At 42.2% G+C, this 20000-nt stretch overlaps 1 pseudogene; it reads left to right on the forward strand.

Annotated features, from left to right (window-relative positions):
* Positions 1 to 13147: 13147 nt before the first annotated feature.
* LOC137614977 (uncharacterized) lies at positions 13148 to 13984 on the forward strand (annotated as a pseudogene).
* Positions 13985 to 20000: the final 6016 nt, after the last annotated feature.

Raw genomic sequence — 20000 nt, forward strand, 5'->3', positions numbered from 1 at the left:
CCCATCCAGGAACTGAACACGACCTGCCTCTCTCGAGAGGGCTACGATCTCACTAACCCTGGCCCCGGACGCGAGTGCAAATAGGAAAATAACTTTTTGCGTCAAATCCTTTAACGCACATTCTTCATTGCTCAACAGGGAGGCGAAATGAAGAACTTTGTCTAAAGACCATGAGATGGGCTTTGGAGGTGCTGAAGGTCTGAGCCTAGCGCAGGCTTTCGGAACTTTATTAAAGATCTCGTTACCTAGGTCGATCTGGAAGGCAAATAAAATGGGTCTCATCAAAGCGGATTTACACACTGAAATCGTGTTAGCTGCCAACCCTTGGCCATGGAGGTGGATGAAGAAAGATAAGCAGAAGTCTGTTGAGATCTCCTGCGGATTCTTTGCCTTTACAAAGGCCACCCACTTTCTCCAAGATGACTCATATTGCCTTCTAGTCGATTTGCACTTATATTCCTCTAGGAAGTCTATGCTGGCTTTCGAAATCCCGAAACGCTTTCTCACCGCAAGGGCGAGAAAATCATGAGGTGCAGGGTCCGGGTTTTCTGTAATGAAGCGCAGACAGTCGACTTCTGGACTCGCTGGGTCAGAACTGGATGTGGTAGCGGCACGAACTTCATCTGTAGTTCCAACGCCAAGGGGAACCACATACTGTTCGGCCACTTGTGGGCCACTATTGCCGCTACCCCCTTGAAGGATCTCAGTTTGTTGAGGACCCTCAACAGAAGGTTGTGAGGAGGGAACAGATAAATCCTGGACCATTTGTTCCAGTCGAGGGACATTGCGTCCACTGCTTCCGCTAAGGGGTCCTCGTACGGGGACACGTACAGGGGCAACTTCTTGTTGTCTTTCGTCGCAAAGAGGTCTATTTGCAGTTCTGGGACTTGATTCAGAATAAAAGGAGAATGATCCTGCGTCTAAGGACCATTCCGACTCTATCGGTGTGAACCTGGATAGAGCGTCCGCTGTCACATTGCGGACTCCTTGAAGGTGAACTGCCGACAGGTACCACTTCTTCTTTTCCGCCAATCGGAAAATGGCTAACATCACTTGGTTGAGAGGTGGTGACCTCGACCCTTGTCGATTCAAGCATCTCACAACCACCTCGCTGTCCATCACCAATCTTATGTGGATCGAGTGACGCGGGGAGACTTTCTTTAAGGTAAGGAGCACTGCCCTAGCTTCTAGAAAGTTTATATGAAAGGTCCTGAATAGCTTGGACCAAGTCCCCTGGACTTTTTTCCGATGAGAGTGACCTCCCCATCCCTCCTTTGAGGCGTCTGAGTGAATCGTCATCGACGGGGGAGGTGGCTGAAGAAGAACCGACTTCTTTAGATGTCTGGCTTGGGACCAAGGTCTGAGAAGAGTACGTAGCCGAGGCGGCACTGGTCCCGAATGGCATGGCTCTGAAGGCGTACAGTCTCCGTTGTAGCCTGAACCCTAGGTAGGGGGAGAGTCGACGGCTGATTGGAATGTGCCAATAGGCGTCTGACAAGTCTATAAAGACTGAGTATGCCCTCTTGGGCAGTAAGGTCCTTATGTGTTGCAGTGTTAGCATCTTGAATTTGCAATTCACTATGAACTTGTTGAGTGGCGACAAGTCCAGAATGACTCTGAGCTTTTCCGAGTCTTTCTTGGGAACACAAAACAGCTTCCCTTGGAATTTGATGGACTTCACCTTTCGGATCACCTTTTTCTCCAACAGTTCTTGAACGTACTCCTCCAAAACGGGGGTGGAGTGTTGGAAAAACCGAAGGCACGGGGGTGGAGTGCTGTACCAGCTCCAGCCCAGTCCATTCTTGAGTAGGCTTTGGGCCCAGGGATCGAAGGTCCAGCGATCCCAAAATTTCATCAGTCTCCCTCCTACCGGTATCGTTTCACTTGGACTGCCGTCCTGAGGTCTTGCCTCCCTGACCACGACCACCTCTGAATCCCCTTCCCCTTGAGGGGCGCCTAGACGAGCCTCTGGCTGCTCCTCTAGGTTTTGCACGAAAGGAAGAAGACTGTCCTTCGAACGTTGGGGTGAATATGGTTGACTGACCTGGCACAGCCTGGGGTACCCACTGAAAAGTAGTCGGGGTTTGTGCCACCATCTGGGGCACTGGAGGCAATGGCAATTGCAGTTGCTGTTGCTGTCTATAAGGCTTGGCTGGCTGAGACGGTAGCCTAGTCCTCATATTCTTCCTCTTTGGTTGAGGACCCTCATCCGGGGAAGATTTTCTTTTGATAGCCAGGCCCCACTTCTGGAGAAGGTTTCTATTCTCCACGGCGGCCTTATCAACAACCTCTTTGACCACATCGGTAGGGAAAAGGTCTTTTCCCCAAATGTTGGAGCAGATTAACTTCCTTGGCTCGTGTCTCACCGAAGCCCCGGTGAACACGAACTCCCTGCAAGCTCTCCTTGCCTTGACGAAGCCATAAAGGTCCTTCGTCACTGTGGCTAGGTGAGACTTAGCCACTACCATGAACATTTCATGGACCTTGGGGTCACTTGCCATCGTCTCAAGAGTAGTCTGATGAGACATTGAGGCAGCCAGTCTTTCTTTTGTCTCGAACTCTCTTCGTAAAAGAGATTCGGACAGCTTGGGGAGGTCCTCGCCGAATTGCCGTCCGGCAATATCAGCCTCCAACTTTCCCACTGAGAATGTCAGATGGACACCCTTCCAGTCTTTGTGGTCCATAGGCAGGGCCAGCGACAAGGGTTTACACTCCTCCAGGGAGGGGCAAGGCTTGCCGGCCTCGACTGCCTTTAGGACAGCCGCAAACCCTTTCTGTAAAAAGGGGAAGGCTCTATCAGGAGAGGACACAAAAGAAGGGAGCTTCTTGCTCAATGCAGCTACCTTCGAGTTAGAGAAGCCCCTCTCTTTCATCGAGGATGAAAGTAGGGCTTGAGCCTTAGCGTGGTCCATAATAATGACCTCCTTCGGCTTTTTTATCCTCCCTTGAAGCTGGTTCTTTTCTCAGCCTGACATAGCAGTCCGGATATGATGCCTTGCTGGGCCAGAATTCTACCTCCTCTAGGGGAACTGAACCCAGCTTATCCGAGATGACGATCTTTCCAGTCGTCATCGGCATGTGCTCAGCATACCTCCATGGGTTAGCATCTGAGCATATGGGAAGGTCTTTCACATTGAGCCTTTTCCGGGGCCCATGTGATTCTGCCAGGGACTGCATACGCAGTTCCATTGCAGCCGCCTTCTCCTGATTCTCCATCTGCATTTGTTGGATCATTCCAACAATCGAAGAGAGGGCCTGTCCCAGTTCTACTGGGAGACCAGCCGATGTTGAGGGGATAGGCTCCGGCATCTGAACCGGAGTAGCCGACACCTCGTCGACCACATCCTCTACGACATCCGGGGTTTGAACTTCATCCTGACCTTCTGCCAGGAGGTCTTCTTCCAAACGTTCGTCCAGGTCAGACATCCTGTCATCCAACTGGATGTCTTGCATCGCAACTGCGACTTCCACGTCCACCTGGACTTGATCTTGAGGGATCTCCTCTTGAGGCTGGGGAATCACTGCATCAGCTGATGCCTGGGGAAAAAGATACGCCCTCATCTTCTCACTTGGAAGATAAGGGCCAGAGGTGTTCTTCTTGAAGCCCCTTACCCAAGTACGAAGCTTTTCCCTTGCTATATCCCTTGATTCCGCCGTTCTAGGGGAATCAAAAGCCTCAGTAATCAGGTTAGTGCATACAGTACATACCTGAGGGTCCCAATACTGGAGATCATCCTTGGAGACAGCGCATGCTGCGTGTCTCCTACAACACTCATGTCCGCAGAGGTTCTTGCTGCGGACATTGCAGAAAACATTTCCGCACTTCGGAGGGTCCTCCTGTAAAGAGAAGAAATTTCCATGAGTATCAAGTGAACTATGTATCACTGGATATGCATATTATAGCATAACAATTCATAAAGGAAAGACACACACTTGTGTTTCCCTCACAACCCATTGCTGCAGCCTTCCAGATAATAAAATCAAAATGGTTTATCTCTTCTAGAGTAACCAATGCAAGGTTTCCATAGGAAACAGGTGGAGCTCACACCTAAGCAATGATTTTAAAATCCTGGATAATAGACAGGGAAGAACTCAGCTTCCTATCTGAGGGCAACAGTAAAGGGCCGTGCAAGAAAACACAATAGTGTTAGAAGATACAGTGCTGTACCAAAACCTTTACTATAGTTTTCTTCTTACTATATATGCTATACAGAAGAATACTAGTACAGTATAAGGGGGATGTGTGCCGGCCTGCCTTTGCCGGCCGGCACACACCACAACTAGCTTTAAAGTATACTACTTAACAGCTATAGGGCGGCAGCACTCTGGTTCAAATGCCTGTGCCGGTCGGCAGCTACTGCCGGCCGGTAACAGCCAGTGTTGGCCGGCAATGGCTGCCGGCCAGCAACTACACAAGGTAGTACCCAGCTGCCGGCCACACTCTTGGTGACCGGCAGACAAGGGCTGACATAAGCCGGCCGGCAAAGGTACAAGACCGATGCCAGCCGGCAGCAAAAGAACCAGAGAACTACACCTGCCCGGCTGCCGGCCTATGAGGCCGGCAGCCGGGACAGGTACAGCACTAGAAGAAAATAGAATGGATGCCGGGATAAGAGTGTACACTACCTCCAAGCCCGGCAACCGAAAGAGTGCATATAAGGAAGGGGAGAAACTAATTCAGGCTTCATTGACCAATGCCTTCCGGCTCTGCCGGCAGGCATGGATGAGGGACCAAGAGAGGTCCGGGCAGCACTCGAAAACATAAGGCCCTTGCCGGCCAGCAGCTCTGCCGGCCGGCAATGGGCTGAGTCTATTCCAAATCCCAACCTATACTAGGTCCAGAAGTAGAACGACGTACAGTACAGTAAGACCCCTGCCGGCCAGCTCTGCCGGCCGGCAAGGTACAGTACAGTAATGGCTAGGCCATTACGGAGATAGAGGGGGAAGGGACAAGAGGGTCCTGCCAACCTTGCTTTAGTGACAGATCACCCGCAGCCAAGAAACTTATCTTAGCCTAAGGGAGATCTAAGGGGAAAGGCCAGCAATACTTGCCAGCTTCCAGAGCACCAAAGCAAGGAAGGCGTTGCTACTCCCAAGGGAAGAACTTATCCTCCCCCAAGAACAGCAACAGGACTTAGTCTGGTCGATCACAAAAGAAGGAATCATAACTACAGAAACCTTCGGTAGTGACCTAAGGGAGCTAAGCTCCCTTTGTATGTGTTAGGTCAGCGAGGGGGACTCTGCCCCAAGCCAGACAACACAGACTCAGACTAAAAACTCTGTTGTTCTGTCCCTCTTGAACCATAACTACAGGAGCAGGAAGGTACAGTAACACCCTAGTATAGTTTTATCGAAAATAAATTCGGAAAAAACCACTTAGGGATAAGCCCAAGGCTTAAACAGAGGGAAAGGGATTGCATACCTTCTCCGAAGAAAAGAAAGCAACCGGGGAGTATGATAAAGTATACTAAGGCTCCATAAGCAATTAGCCTAGGCACCAAGAGAATCGATTACCTAATTCACCGAAACTCACACGTATACGATCTTGGAAATATTCCACACAGTCTAAAATGTATAAAATATAGCCTAAAGCTTCAATAAAATTTTAATTACACTCGGAAAAACCAAATTCATGCATGAAGTACTAGGATCAAACGACTAGGCTACATGGCCTAGCGTAGGCCAGAATGGCGAATACTTCGCCAAATAATACTAAGCACGAAAGGAAATCCTATGTAAAGCTAAATAGCTAAAATTTATTAAAGCAAAACAACCAGGAATGTCACTCTGACTAACTAAGTTATACCTAGCGAGCGACAGTGTCCAGGACACCTCTGGTAGGCTACGGCTCTTGTATCAAAGATTAATCCTATTAATCACTCAAAATTTTACCAAGAGCCTACATTTATACATAACAGACACTATACTCAACTTATCAGAGGCCAACGAAGACGAAGAAGCCATGAAAAGCCGAATAAATCCAAGATTTGCGAGAAAAACAGGAAAAAACACCGAGTTGTTAAGCTACGCAAAAAGGAATACAGATGGCGCCAGGATTGGCGCCAGGCACGCATACGAATCGGGGGATAGGGAAGCCTTGGGAGCGGCTCCCCTTTTTCTTTCCCGAATTCGTATCTCGTCAATCACCTCCTACGAGACGAAATCTCTGTTCAGGATGTAGATTGCCATGTGACATGTCTAGAATACGTCCTCTGATATGTCGCGATATCCCTTTCACGAGGGATACTCGCTCCAGGAGTTAGAATTCTGGTACCTTAAGGTAAATTCTCTGGGAATATCGCCGTAGTTGTAATATACCCTAGGAAGCTACCCTATAGGAACTTCCATCAGGACGACATGGCTTGAGCCCAAAAATATATATATATATATATACATATATGTATATATATATATATATATATATATATATATATATATATATATATATATATATATATATATATATATATATATATATATACAGACTCACACACAGAATTTATACCTTATGGTAAAGGATTACCATATAACTTTCCCATGAATAGTTAACATCATTAGTTAATATATGTTCAAATGTTTAATTTTAATTATTTATTGCAATAGTCTTACTACATACATTTCCCGAGACGTTAATAAGCTATTCACAGTGTTATCTATTTAGTTTAAAAAAAAAATTATGGTTATTTTTTCTGGAAGAATTAAGATTGTATGACACGACAGTAATTAGGTGCATTTCATTTCTGGAAAACAACATCAGATAGGTTGTTCCGGAATTCAATGCCTTAATTAAATATGTCAATTAAGAATAGACACTGCAAACAGTGTTTCTTTGTTTTGCATATGATTGCCAATTATAAATAGTTTACTGTTACAAAAAGGAGCTACTGCAAACATGATAGCAGTTTTGGATTGGTGCATTTCCCTTTTTTTTTTCTTGACATGTCAGGGAACAGGGAAAAAATTAAAGACCCTTACGCTAAATATCAAGAATCTTTCTATAATGTTAGGTGAAGTATTTCTGATGGAATGTTCAATATCTCTCTCTCTCTCTCTCTCTCTCTCTCTCTCTCTCTCTCTCTCTCTCTCTCTCTCTCTCTCTCTCTCTCTCTCTTGTTAATTTCAAATCTTTTCTTTTTTTTTGTCAGCAATGTATTGTTTGTTCCTTTTTTACCTTCATCACAACGTATAAAACTACTATGGAAGGCATGTATGTTATCTATTTAATCCCTGTGTCTAGTCACGTGAAGTCATTGAAATGAGGTAAATGGAATCATACACGTTTACTATCGAAAAATATATATGGAAGTAAGGATTTCCCTGCTTTTTATTTTCGTATTTTTACAATGATGAGTTATATTAATGTGAAACAATCAGTAAACTTAACTCGGATAAGAACACACAAACAAGAATAGTTGCAGTATCACCTATCTCCGTAACAAAACAACTCTTACTGAATGGAAAGCTATATAACAAAGAACGCTGATATCTGAAAAGAATTAACGGCGAAATAAAGCGAGCCATCAAGACAAGGATTAGGTTGAACCATTCGGTATTGAAGAACTCAAAAAAAAAAAAAAAAGCAATGAAATATATTAAACTGGAAAAGTAGCTGTTCTGGAGGACATGGCATCTGAGTTTTGCTGGTCTGGAGGACATGCCATCTGAGTAGGACTACACTTGGAGAGAAATTTTAGGGGTGGTGTTTGTTTACCTAATAGCACCTATGACACCGTGAACCAAAGGTTGCTAAGAGTATTTTGGAACTTGCCAAAGTTATTTGCAATACAATCATTGTGCATATCATCCAGTCACTTCTGGGTAATATACTTTTTTGCTGAAATTGGAGGTAAGGGAAGCAGGTGTCGAAAACAGAAAAAAATCAGCCTCCCACATGGGTCTGTGTGGGCCCATGCTTTTTTTATATCTATAACAATGATCAACTACAGTTTAGAGATAACAGTAGATTAATTTATACAGGTGGTATATGCCTAGCCATCCAGTCAGATTCATTTACTACCATTGATAGTGAATTATCAAATGTTTTGAAAGATATTAATGAATAATATAAGCAAAACTTCCTCAACTTCAACCAAGACAAAACACAGGTATGGTCGTTCCATCTTAGAAACTACTACTCATAAATGGAGTTAAACATATCATAGAATAATAAAACACTGAAGAATGATAGCTCTCCGGCCTATTTAGTCATTACATTAGAACGAACACTATCTTTTAGGCAGTATATAAGGATAGTAAAAGAGAAGGTATCTACCAGAAATAACCTTTTAAGCAAACGTTAACATTCAAATTGGGATACAAATCCTCAAACCCTAAGAATATTAAGCTCTGGCACTAAACTACTAGACTGCCAAATACTGCTCACCAATCTGGGATAGGTCATGTCATTGCAATAAAGTTGATTCTGTACTCAATCAAGCATGTGGCATAATTACTGGTGCCTCAAGTTTAACACCCCTTTCTGCACTTTATAGATTGGCAAGCATTACACCAACGAACATCTATGATCAGCGGGTGGTTAGACAAAGATTGAAATCACATAAAAGCTTCAAAACCACTTCTAGACTCGACCACTGCCCACATGCTGAGGACACCCAGAGCCCATGTGATTCTCTTCCCCTTAGAGTAAACCTTAGTAGAAGGGATTGAGTTACTCTTAATTGACCAAGAGCTAGAGCAGGAAGGACTGGAGACAATCTCAAGTGTAGTCTTGTCCCTTCTACTGAGTGTCCATGTGGGCATCCCTCCCAGGCAATGGACAACATCGTGGGTAAGAGCAGGAAACAATCTGTACAGATTTATATCCCTACAAATTTAATCAGACCGCTATACAGTAATATAATGTCATCACAATAAGATATGATAATGGTGACTGTGTCTATGAATATAAATTCAAGATTTTTTTTCAGATAGATATCGTCTTTTGAAGATTTTCTCCTTTCCCTAGAACATTGTCATTCTGGTTTTCACCATTTGCACTCTTTCCAATAAATATTTGTACAAATTCACTTCTGTAGCCATAGGTTTGTCTTATTTTTATGATTTTTGTTTATGTTTTTGTGGCTTTACAACGTGTTCTTGCCGCCAAAGCTATGTACTGTTATGTACTGAGTAGGATAAATCTTAACCAACCTACCTGGCAGGTAAGACCAATGCCCTGATCTAACGCCAGTAATACGGAAGAAAGTAAAGGAAAAAAAATAGGATGGAAACATGAAAACAGCAAGACAGTGTCCTGTACACGTCCATTTTCATCACCATCATCTCTTTTCACGCTTATTGATGCAAAAAACCTCGATAATATTTCACCAGTCGTTTCTATCTTCAGCTTTTAAATCAATGCTTCTCCATTCATCATCTTATGGAGCCCAGCTGAACGTTCCGTGAACTAATCTCATCAACATATGGCTCTCAAATAATCTCTCTTATATTATTATTATTATCATTATTTGCTAAACTACAACCTTAGTTGGAAAAGCCGGATGCTATAAGGCCAGGGGCTCCAACAGAGGAAATAGTCCAGTGAGGAAAGGAAAAAATATAAAAGAATGTTTTAAAGAGTAACAGCATTGAAATAAATATCTCCTACATTAACTATAAAAACTTTAACGAAGGGAGAGGAAGAGAAATAAGATGGAATGGTGTGCTCGAGAGAAGCCCCAAGCAAGAGAACTCTAACCCAAGACAGTGAAGAACCATGGTACAGAGGCTATGTCACTATCCAAGAATAGAGAACAAAGCTATGATTTTGGATTGTCCTTCTCCTAGAAGAGCTGCTTACCATAGCTAAAGAGTCTCTTTTACCCTTAACAAGAGGAAAGTGGCCTCTGATCAATTTCAGTGTAGTAGTTAACTCTTAGGGTGAGGAAGAATTATTTGGCAAACTGTGTTGTCAGGTGTATGAGGACAGAGGAGAATATGTAAAGAATAGACCATACTATTCAGTGTATGCGTAGGCAAAGGGAAAATTAACCGTAACAAGAGAGAAAGATCCAATGTAGTACAATCTGGCCAGTCAAAAGACCTGTAACTCTCTAGCGGTAGTATCTCAATGGGTGGCTGGTGCCCTGGCCAACCAACTACCCATAGCTTTATATGTAATTCTGTTCAACAATAAAACTCTCAATATTCTTTTAAGAGTTTTCTTCTTAATTCTACAAAATCTGTTGGATATTCCTTCTTTGTTATACAATGACTTTTCCATACTGTAACAAAAATATCACTAAACTGATATATAGCATTAACTTATATGTAATTTTAAGCGATTTGATTTAAAAATTTAGTAAACCTAGTTATTGCCTGATTTGCTTTTTTCAATCTGTCATTAAACTCCTTTCCTCGTATTAGAGATCATAGTACCTAAATATATGAATGATTTCTCCTTCCAATGATATTTATTTTTCCTTTGCATATTCTGTTCTCATCATCCCTGCCTTTATTTTATTTATCTTAAGCCAACCTCACGTGATATTTCATGCTTTCTGGCAAGCAAGCATTGCAAACACTGTGGTGTTCTGCTAACAAGGACAGCGTCAGCAGCATACACTATGTCAGCTATTTCCTATTACTAAACAAGTCCAATCCTTCTCCATCATCTCCAACTGTTCTGCATATTACCAAATCCATGAGGAGGATAAACAGCATAGGTGACAACACATTCTCTTGGAGTACTCTGCTGTTCACTGGAAATTGATTTCATAGATCTCCACTAACATTTACTTTGCACTTACTTAGCTCATGCCCAGACTTAATCAAATTTACATATTTATGTGGAATTCCATAGTAACGCAGGACTCTCCGAAAAATTAGAAGGCTCACGCTATCAAAACCCTTTTCATAGTCCACAAATTTCACCAAAAGTTGATTCAAATATCCTACATATTGCTATACAACATGTCTTGAAATTAAAATTTGGTTTGAAACCTTTCTACCTTTTCTAAGTCCTTCTTGTTCATCTCTCAGCTTCTCATCAATCTTTCATCTATAACTATTGCAATCAGTCATGTCCTCCTTTTTTTTCTAATTTCACCAAAACTCTAGACTTTGCCTCCTCATGCCACATTCTATAAATTGATTTTGTAAGTACTCGGGGGGTGGGAGGGGTCACTTTATTTTCGACCAATATTGTCTCAGCAGTTATTCCACCATGTCAAGGGCATGCCAGGTTTTAATGATGGATTCGAATTCAAACACACTGAATTCATTAATGGGTGGGCACATCAAAGAATTCCTGAGTTTTGGGTTTTAACAATCTACTTTTAAAAATTAAAAGTTCTGGCACTTCTATACAATGAAAATTTTTCTTTTATCAAAGACTTATTGTTAATTTTCAAGGTAATGATTGTTTTTAAAAGCTCAGGAACAGTAAGGAGTATCTTATCAAATAATTCACCAAAGCAGATTAGCGGTTCTGTTTACAGGATTCCATGTAGGCCTACTATGTATGGCATGAAATATTTGGGTTAAACTGGAAAACTACTTGATATACGTATCTAACAACATATTTATGCAGTTAAGACAGGCCAAATGTCAAATGTGCTGTTTATCCACATGGATGATTTTAACAATTGTATTGACTGAAAAACTCCTCGGAGATTGTATTTAAAAAAAGAAATATTATAAACTGCTCAATTTTTCTTTTCAGCTTCAAATAGAATAGGATATAATAGACCCATAGTCAGTAAGCAAGAGCCAAGGAATATTTTATATTTCCTTAGAACTCTGAGCTGATCAGTGAATCAGAGCATTCATTGCACTGTGTTCACAAAGACACTTGTAATCAATACCGACAGATTTAACTAAGGCACCACATGGAAATATCAAAAATAATAAGTACGTGCTTTAAAATAATGGTCGTTGAATATAGGTCATTATTTAAGGCTTCCTATATGATAGCACCTCCACAACACTTACAGTCACTGACAATTTTTGGGTCGTTATTACAAAAAGGAGAAAGATCCCAGGCATGGTAAAATGTGGGTAATAGATCTATTTATCGCAAACACTAAAAATAACATTAAACAGTTCAGCTTGAATGAAAAAAAAAGCCCCATTTGACCTATAATGAAACGATTGTATGTAAGCTAAATTCCAGTCATCCTTATCAAGTTGTGATTTTTCACTGTGTGAAAAAAATAGTAAAAATTTTGTTTCAATTTTCATCAACATAATATTTCGGAAAAGACATTTTCATCTGTCACAGAAATGAAGACTTCCTACCGGTCTCGGATTGACTTAAATCGGTTCTTCGTTTGGCAGTTACCTAATTGGACCCCAAAATCCACAAACTTAATAGAGAAGAAGAGACTTTGGTTGTTTACAAATGGTGGTTGAAATGCTCTGCTTATTTTGTGATTTTGAGACGGTTTTCCGAGGTTTTTCTTATGAATTTGGACTATAACTTGTGAGTAAAATGTCAGTGAACTAATTAGTGTTCAACTAAACTTGTTTGTGTCATAGTTTCTATTATTAGACGTAGTTTGTCTTGATACGCCTCCATGGAAACGCCAAGTCGGAAGTTTCATGTGGCCTCAGGCCATATGACGTCATCATAGATAACGGAGCGTCTTCTACCAGCTACGATGGCAAACAACTTTCCATTGTCTGCATGACTTAAACCAAAGACTACAGATGGTTTAAAATTTTCGTGTTCCCCTAATTATGAGTCGGCATGTGATGTCATATTTCATAAGTTAAAAATAAGGGAAAAAGACATTCTAGGGTTTCAGAACATACCAATAAACAGAGTGGCTGTGAAATTTATTGAGGAGAAGGTTTTTGATGTCTTTATACGAGAGTACGAAGACTAAGTGATTCATTTCGGTAATGGAGAAAAAGCCCTAGTAGTAAATTTGAGCAGTGTATATACTTATGTATCAATACGTTATGCACATTTTGAAATAGAAGACTTCCTTTTGATTAGTGTCCTCTAACAGTATGGGAAAGTTCTTCATCTAAGACATAATATTTTTTCTCATGGGAGAGCGAATGGTCTGGAAAATGGAACATGCTCTGTGAAAATGGAAATTAAGAAAAATATCCCATTCTTCATCAGTATTTGTGGTTACAATGTTGTGTTTTTATATAGTGCCCAGAAAAAGACGTGTTATAAGTGCGAAGAGACTCTCATATGGCAGTTAACTGTAATATGGATAGTGAGCCTAAGTTGAATATTTTCAATTTGTATGATTTCCCAGCAATGCCCGGGAAGAATTCTGATAAGGGTCGGATACCGGAAGAAGATGGTACTCCTGATGTTCAATTAGCAACAGGTAATAAAGGAAATGTGGAACAACCATGTTATGGAAAGAGTGCTGAAAATGATAAAGAAGAATCCAGCAACATTCGAAAGGACCAGATAGACGACTTATGCAAAGCAGTGGGAAAACAACTAGTGACCATTCCGTTATCTAAGAATGTTGATGATGTTGCTGTTCATCAATACACAGTCGAAATAGAAGATCGATCACGTGACTTGGAGGGTCATGTTCCAAGTAATAGTGATAATTTAACTGATAGTGACAGTGAAATTTTTGCGATAAAAAGTGCTCTCGAAGGAGCTTCTCAAGTTACAGAAATAACTGAGGATGAGGGATAACTCTCACAAGATGAACCTCGTATTCCATATACTATTGGCAGTCTCTTTCCCGTTGAGGATGATGTAAATGAAGAACCAGGAAATCTTAAGGAGATCAATATAGCAGTTTCAGTGCATAGGGATGATGAATCACTGGATGATGCTACTGAATAACGTGACATGGATGTAGAGGTAAATAAAGTCAACGGTATTGAAGATGATCTGAAAAATTATGATAAAGGTTCAGACGTGATGCCAAAAGGCCGGTGGAATATAGATTTAGATACTGTAGGTAAATTAAAGTTGATTAGAGGAAAACCCACTAAAGAAAAAAGGAAGGAAGAAAAATTGAATGGAAAGGATAGGTTTTCAAAGGAGAAGAAAAAGTAATTGTTTCCTTTTTCGTTTTTGTAATGGTTCTTTCTGTCGCTACTTTAAATATCAATGGCTTAAATGAGGTAATTAAACAAATGAAAGTTGTGTCCCTTATCATGTACTATAAAACTGATATTCTGTTGATTCAAGAACATAACATTAAAGATATTTCAGGCTTGAGTTATCTCACTAATTTTATGTGTATAGTGTTCAATCCATCCATCAATTTAAAAGGAGGTACAATATGTATAAATAATAAAACAAATTTTAAACTTTTAACCAAGGAGATGGATACTAATGGTAGAATTGTTGGTGTAAGAGTGTTACAATAACTGCATTGTGCCTATTATAAATATGTATGCTCCATCTAGTGCAAGTAAATTTGCTGAAAGGGGAGACTTTTTCAGGAATGAAATATTGTGTTACCTGCGACATAATATTGATTATCTTATTTTGGAGGTGATTTCAACTGTATAACATGCACAAGAGATTATAGTGATAATAACAAAGCCTTACTGTCTAAGTCTATGAGTATTTTAGTGAAAAACCTTGCTTTGAGAGATAATTATAAATTCTCAAACAGGATATTAGAATACACATATACGCAAAAACTATTGATCCAGATTAGACAGGAATTATACTGTTAAGTTATTTGATAAAATAATATCTGCAGACACCATTCCAATAAATTTTTCAGATCATAGTATGGTTGTTTTGAAATTAAACATAAACACACACAAAATTAGCACAGGGTATTGGAAGTTGAATGTTAAAGTTTTAGATCCTGGTGAAATTGAAGAAATTTTTTTACATATATGGCAGTTTATAAAGCAGAAAAAGGGTACATTTGATAACATACTTTTATGGTGAGACTTAGAAAAATCATAATGTAAAAAATGGAAAAATCTCAATGTAAAAAATTCTTTGCCAAACTATGTAAAAATATTTCTCAAAAAAAGTATGGATTGCCTACCCCGTGACGTGCCGAAGCGGCGACAAAGCCGCCCACCACCCACCAATCGCTCGCGCCCCAACGAACGACTTCTACAGCCACTTACTACCTCCCATCCGCCGCAGTTTTGCTACTACCACTTCAGATTCGGGGCAACAGCGAAAAAATGTGCCAAGGATTGTCAGTGGCCAAAAAACGTGTAAGTAGGCCATCATTTGTGGCGGTGGCCTCCCATGTTTCTAATCTTTTCTTTTTACAGGATGCAGGAACGGGCGTGCGATTTTTGGTAGACACGGGTGCTTGTCGTTCTCTTTTGCCAAGGAAACTCTTCAAGGCACGACGTAGTCTGTCTACATCTGCCGACGTCCCATTAGTAGCTGCCAACGGATCTGCGATACCCACCTACGGTTACGAGAACCTCACATTATCTTTCGGAAACGGTAAATTCAATTGGAAGTTTCTCGTTGCTGACGTCACAATGCCAATCCTCGGTGCGGATTTCCTCTCTCATTTCCACCTTCTGGTCGATGTTGCCAACCGACGATTGGTCAACGCAGACTCGTACTTGTCGACACCTCTTTAACCCGCCCCCTCTAACCTCGCTCTCCACATCAGCGCACCCACGGATGCCTATGCCCACCTCCTCACGTCGTACCCGGAAGTTTTCCGTCCAGAACTTCGCCAAACGCCCACGGTTCCTGCCAAGCACGGTATTTATCACCATATCAAGACGACGGGACCCCCAGTCTTCGCAAAATTCAGACGTGTGGCACCGGAACGATTGGCAGCCGCAAAACAGATTTTCGCTGAAATGGAGAAAATGGGCCTTTGCCAAAAGGCCTCCAGCCCATGGTCGTCGCCCTTACACATCGTTCTGAAGAAAGACCGCTCCCTCCGTCCGTGCGGGGATTACAGGCGCCTGAACATGCAAACAGAACCGGATCACTACCCCCTCCCAAACATTGCCGACGTGACCTCCTACCTGCACAAAGCGAAGGTTTTCTCTACGCTCGACCTCCTGAAGGGGTATTATCAGGTGCCTATGAACCCAGAAGACATCCCCAAGACCGCCATCACCACTCCCTTTGGTACATACACCTTCAATTACTCCTTTTTTGGCCTTCGTAATGCCGGGGCAACGTTTCAACGTCTCAATGGATGGGATCTTAGGGGACCTTCCTTTCTGTGTATGTTATGTGGACGACATACTTGTGTTCTCCTCCTCAAAAGAGGAAGACCTCCGTCACCTGCGCATCGTGCTCGACCGCCTGCAACAAAACGGCCTTGTAGTCCGGTACGACAAGTGTACCTTTGGCGCCAACGAAGTGTCGTTCTTAGGGCACCGTATCACTCCTGAAGGTGTCCACCCCCTCCCTGAGAAGGTAGCAGCCGTTCAGAACTTCCCCGTGCCCTCGACCGTCAAAGCTCTGCAGGAATTCTTGGGCATGATCAACTATTATCACCGTTTTCTGCCAGCCATTGCCGCCAATCTTGCTCCCCTCTACGCCTCCCTTAAGGGCAAGCTGAAGGACCTGAAGTGGGGTCCCCTTCAAGAAACAGCCTTCTGCAATGCAAAGGCCCTATCAACTGCTGCGGCTCTCACTTTTCCTATTCCACATGCCCCTCTCCTTCTCTCCACCGATGTCAGCGATGTCGCTATTAGTGCAGTACTCGAGCAGGTAGTCAAAGGCTCGCCCCGCCCATTGGCCTTCTTCAGCAGAAAACTGTCCAAGGCAGAATCGGGTTATTCTACCTTCGATCGAGAATTGCTGGCGGTGCACTTGGCTGTCCGTCACTTTTGCCATTTCTTAGAAGGTACGCCCTTTGTCATTCGCACAGACCACATGCCTCTGGTGCACGCCTTCACTCGACAATCTGACGCCTGGTCCGCCCGTCAACGCCGATATCTCTCCGCCGTGGCTGAATACAATTGCACCCTCCAATACGTCCCTGGGAAAATGAATCCCATTGCCGATGCCCTGTCAAGAAATACGTTGGCTGTCGTCCAACTGGGATTGGATTAAAACGCCCTGGCTGAAGCCCAACGACAGGATCCAGAGTATCAAGCTTGTAGGACATCCTGCACGTCCCTCCATTGGGAAGACTTTCCCCTTGAAGACTCCAACACCACCATCCTCTGTGACGTCAGTACTGGTAGACCGCGACCTTGGATTCCTGCTCCCATGCGCCGACAGGTGTTTGATTTCATTCACGGCCTTTCACATCCCTCGTGCCGTTCTACTGCACAGCTGCTGAAGGCAAAGTTCATTTGCCACGGCATTTCTAAGGATGCTAAGGATTCGGTCCGCGCCTGTACTTCTTGCCAAACTTCCAAAGTACATCGACACACGGATTCAGGAGTGGGCACCTTTCCTCAACCTCAGCGTCGTTTCGCACACATTCACGTCGACGTTGTAGACCCCCTACCCACATCACAAGGACATCGTTACCTGTTTACCGTCATCGACCGCTCCACTCGTTGGCCTGAAGCCATTCCCATGGAAACTGCAACGTCCGTCTCATGTACATCTGCCTTACTCTCTGGATGGATTTCAAGATTCGGTATCCCTGAGCATATTACTTCTGACAGGGGAACCACTTTCACCTCTCAATTGTGGACGTCATTAGCGAATCTCCTGGGCATCACCCTACATCAGACAACGGCCTACAACCCCGCTGCCAATGGAATGGTTGAACGTTTTCATCGCACCCTCAAAGCAGCTTTGATGTCCCGCTGCAAGGATTGCAACTGGTTTACTCAGCTTCCCTGGGTCCTCCTGGGACTAAGGATCACTCCTAAAGATGCCCTCGACGTCTCGGCAGCCGAAATGGTGTATGGCGACCCGTTGGTCGTCCCTGCCGAATTTTTTCCTTCTACAACCTCCTCCGACGATCTCCAGCGCATACGTCACGTCGTGGGAAAATTTACTTCGTGCCGCCAGACTTACAAGCCCCCAGCGAAGCATCACATACCAACGGACTTGCACTCTGCAACGCACGTCTTCCTGCGCAACGACACCAGCAAGCCACCACTAACGCCCCCTTACACGGGCCCTTTCCTTGTGATCCGACGCAGTCCGAAAGCATTCCTCCTAAACATTCGGGGGCAAAGAAGACTGGGTCTCCATTGATCGTCTAAAACCTGCTTATTATCTGCCAGATGACCCGCCTACAGTTCGCCTCTCTAGATCAGGGCGCCCTATTTAACATGTACAGTATGTCATTTTTAGGGGGGAAGCCATGTACCAACCGTGTTTCACACAATTGTACATAATTCCTTTTGTATATATTATGCTTGTATCTTCGCTCTTTCCTCGCACTAAAACGAACATAAAAATTCATGTCTGGTCTTTCCTCTGTAATATTGTCTGTCTTGTGAACTTGTTATGTCCTGTTGCCTTGAGATTTTGTATATAAGGAGAGAGTTCTACAATAATATAACTCAGTCGTTTCCAACCTGCCTTTGAGTTCACTACCCTAATCGGCGCCGTCACAGACTATTAGAATTAACTGCATACATAGTATTACAAACATGACAGAATTGTCCGGGAAGATCTGAATGTAAAGGATGGTCAGAATTATAAAAAATCTTATGCAACATACATAATGAATTAGTTGAATGACGATACCAGAGATTAATATCTAGATCTGGAATAAGAAATTCAATAAACCGTAAGTTCCTGACTAGAAAATTAAGATGAGAATCAGCAACTGAAGACCACACAGGAGGACGATACTCGAAACAAGATAAAATGAAAGAATTAAAAAACTTCTTCAGAATAGATTGATCATCAAAAATATTGAAAAACTTTCTCAATAAACAAATTTTGTGTGCAATTGAAAAAGCCACAGACCTAATGTGTTTTTCAAAAGTGAATTTGCTGTTGAAAATTACATGTAAAATTTTAAAAGAGTCATACGAAGTTAAAGAAACATTATCAATTCTGAGATCCGGATGTTTAAGAGCCACGGTCATAGACCTACTTACAATCATACTCTGAGTTTTGTTATGTTTCAACTTCATACCCCATAATTTGTACCATGCCCTAATTTTACCTAGATCTCTATTAAGGGCTTCAGCCACCCCATATCTACATACAGAAGATGGAATTTATGCAAATAAAGTAGTATCATCTGCATATGTAACAAGGTTGTTTTTTTAGACCAAACCAAATGTCATGTGTATATAGTATGAGAAGTAATGGGCCAAGAACACTACCCTGAGGAACACCAGATATTCCATTACTATACTCACTATGGTGCCTCTCAACAACAACTCTTTGCAATCTTTTTCTTGAAAATTCAATATTAATGCTAAGAAACGACACACCTACTCCCAACTGTTTGAGTTTGAAACCAAGGGCCTCAGGATTAACACAGTCAAAGGCAGCACTAAAATCAAGGCCAATCATACAAGCTTCCTGACCACAATCAAGGGATTTCTGTACAGCATTGGGGATTGTAAGAAGGGCATCATATGCTTCAAGGCCTTTACGAAAACCAAATTACAAACTAGGGAATAACGGATTACCTTCAGAAAACCTAGTAAGACTTTTTGCCAGAAGACGTACAAAAACTTTAGATAATATGGGAGTTATGGAAATTGGGTGATAATCAATTGGTCTTGAACTACTACAAACATATTTACATAGTGCAGTAACACTACCAGTTCTCCAACAATTGCTAAATTATCCTATTCTTGCTAACTTGAGCAATATAACACATAAGTTTCGAGCTAAGAAATCTGCACTTTTTATAAAAAAAAGAGAAAATACGATTTGAGTCTATACCTCCATAAGCATCAAGGTCCACCAAGAGAGCTCCAATTTCATAAGATCGAAAAGCTGAACTGATCAGTTTAGCCTCAGGATAAAAGGGAATGAGGATGTTCGTGTTTCTCATCGTTCTGATTGCTGTCAAACACATCTGTTAAAAGGATGCCTTTTCCTTTGGACAGTGAGTGACAGAGCCACCTGGTTTAAGTAAAATAGGAACTGTTGCATCTACGCAAAAGAGTACAGATTTAAGGGTAGTCCACCACTTATGCTCCTGTGTTGTACCAGAAAGGGTTTGTTTCTA

Source organism: Palaemon carinicauda, chromosome 21, assembly GCF_036898095.1.
Source record: "Palaemon carinicauda isolate YSFRI2023 chromosome 21, ASM3689809v2, whole genome shotgun sequence".
NCBI classification, from domain to species: Eukaryota; Metazoa; Arthropoda; class Malacostraca; order Decapoda; family Palaemonidae; genus Palaemon; species Palaemon carinicauda.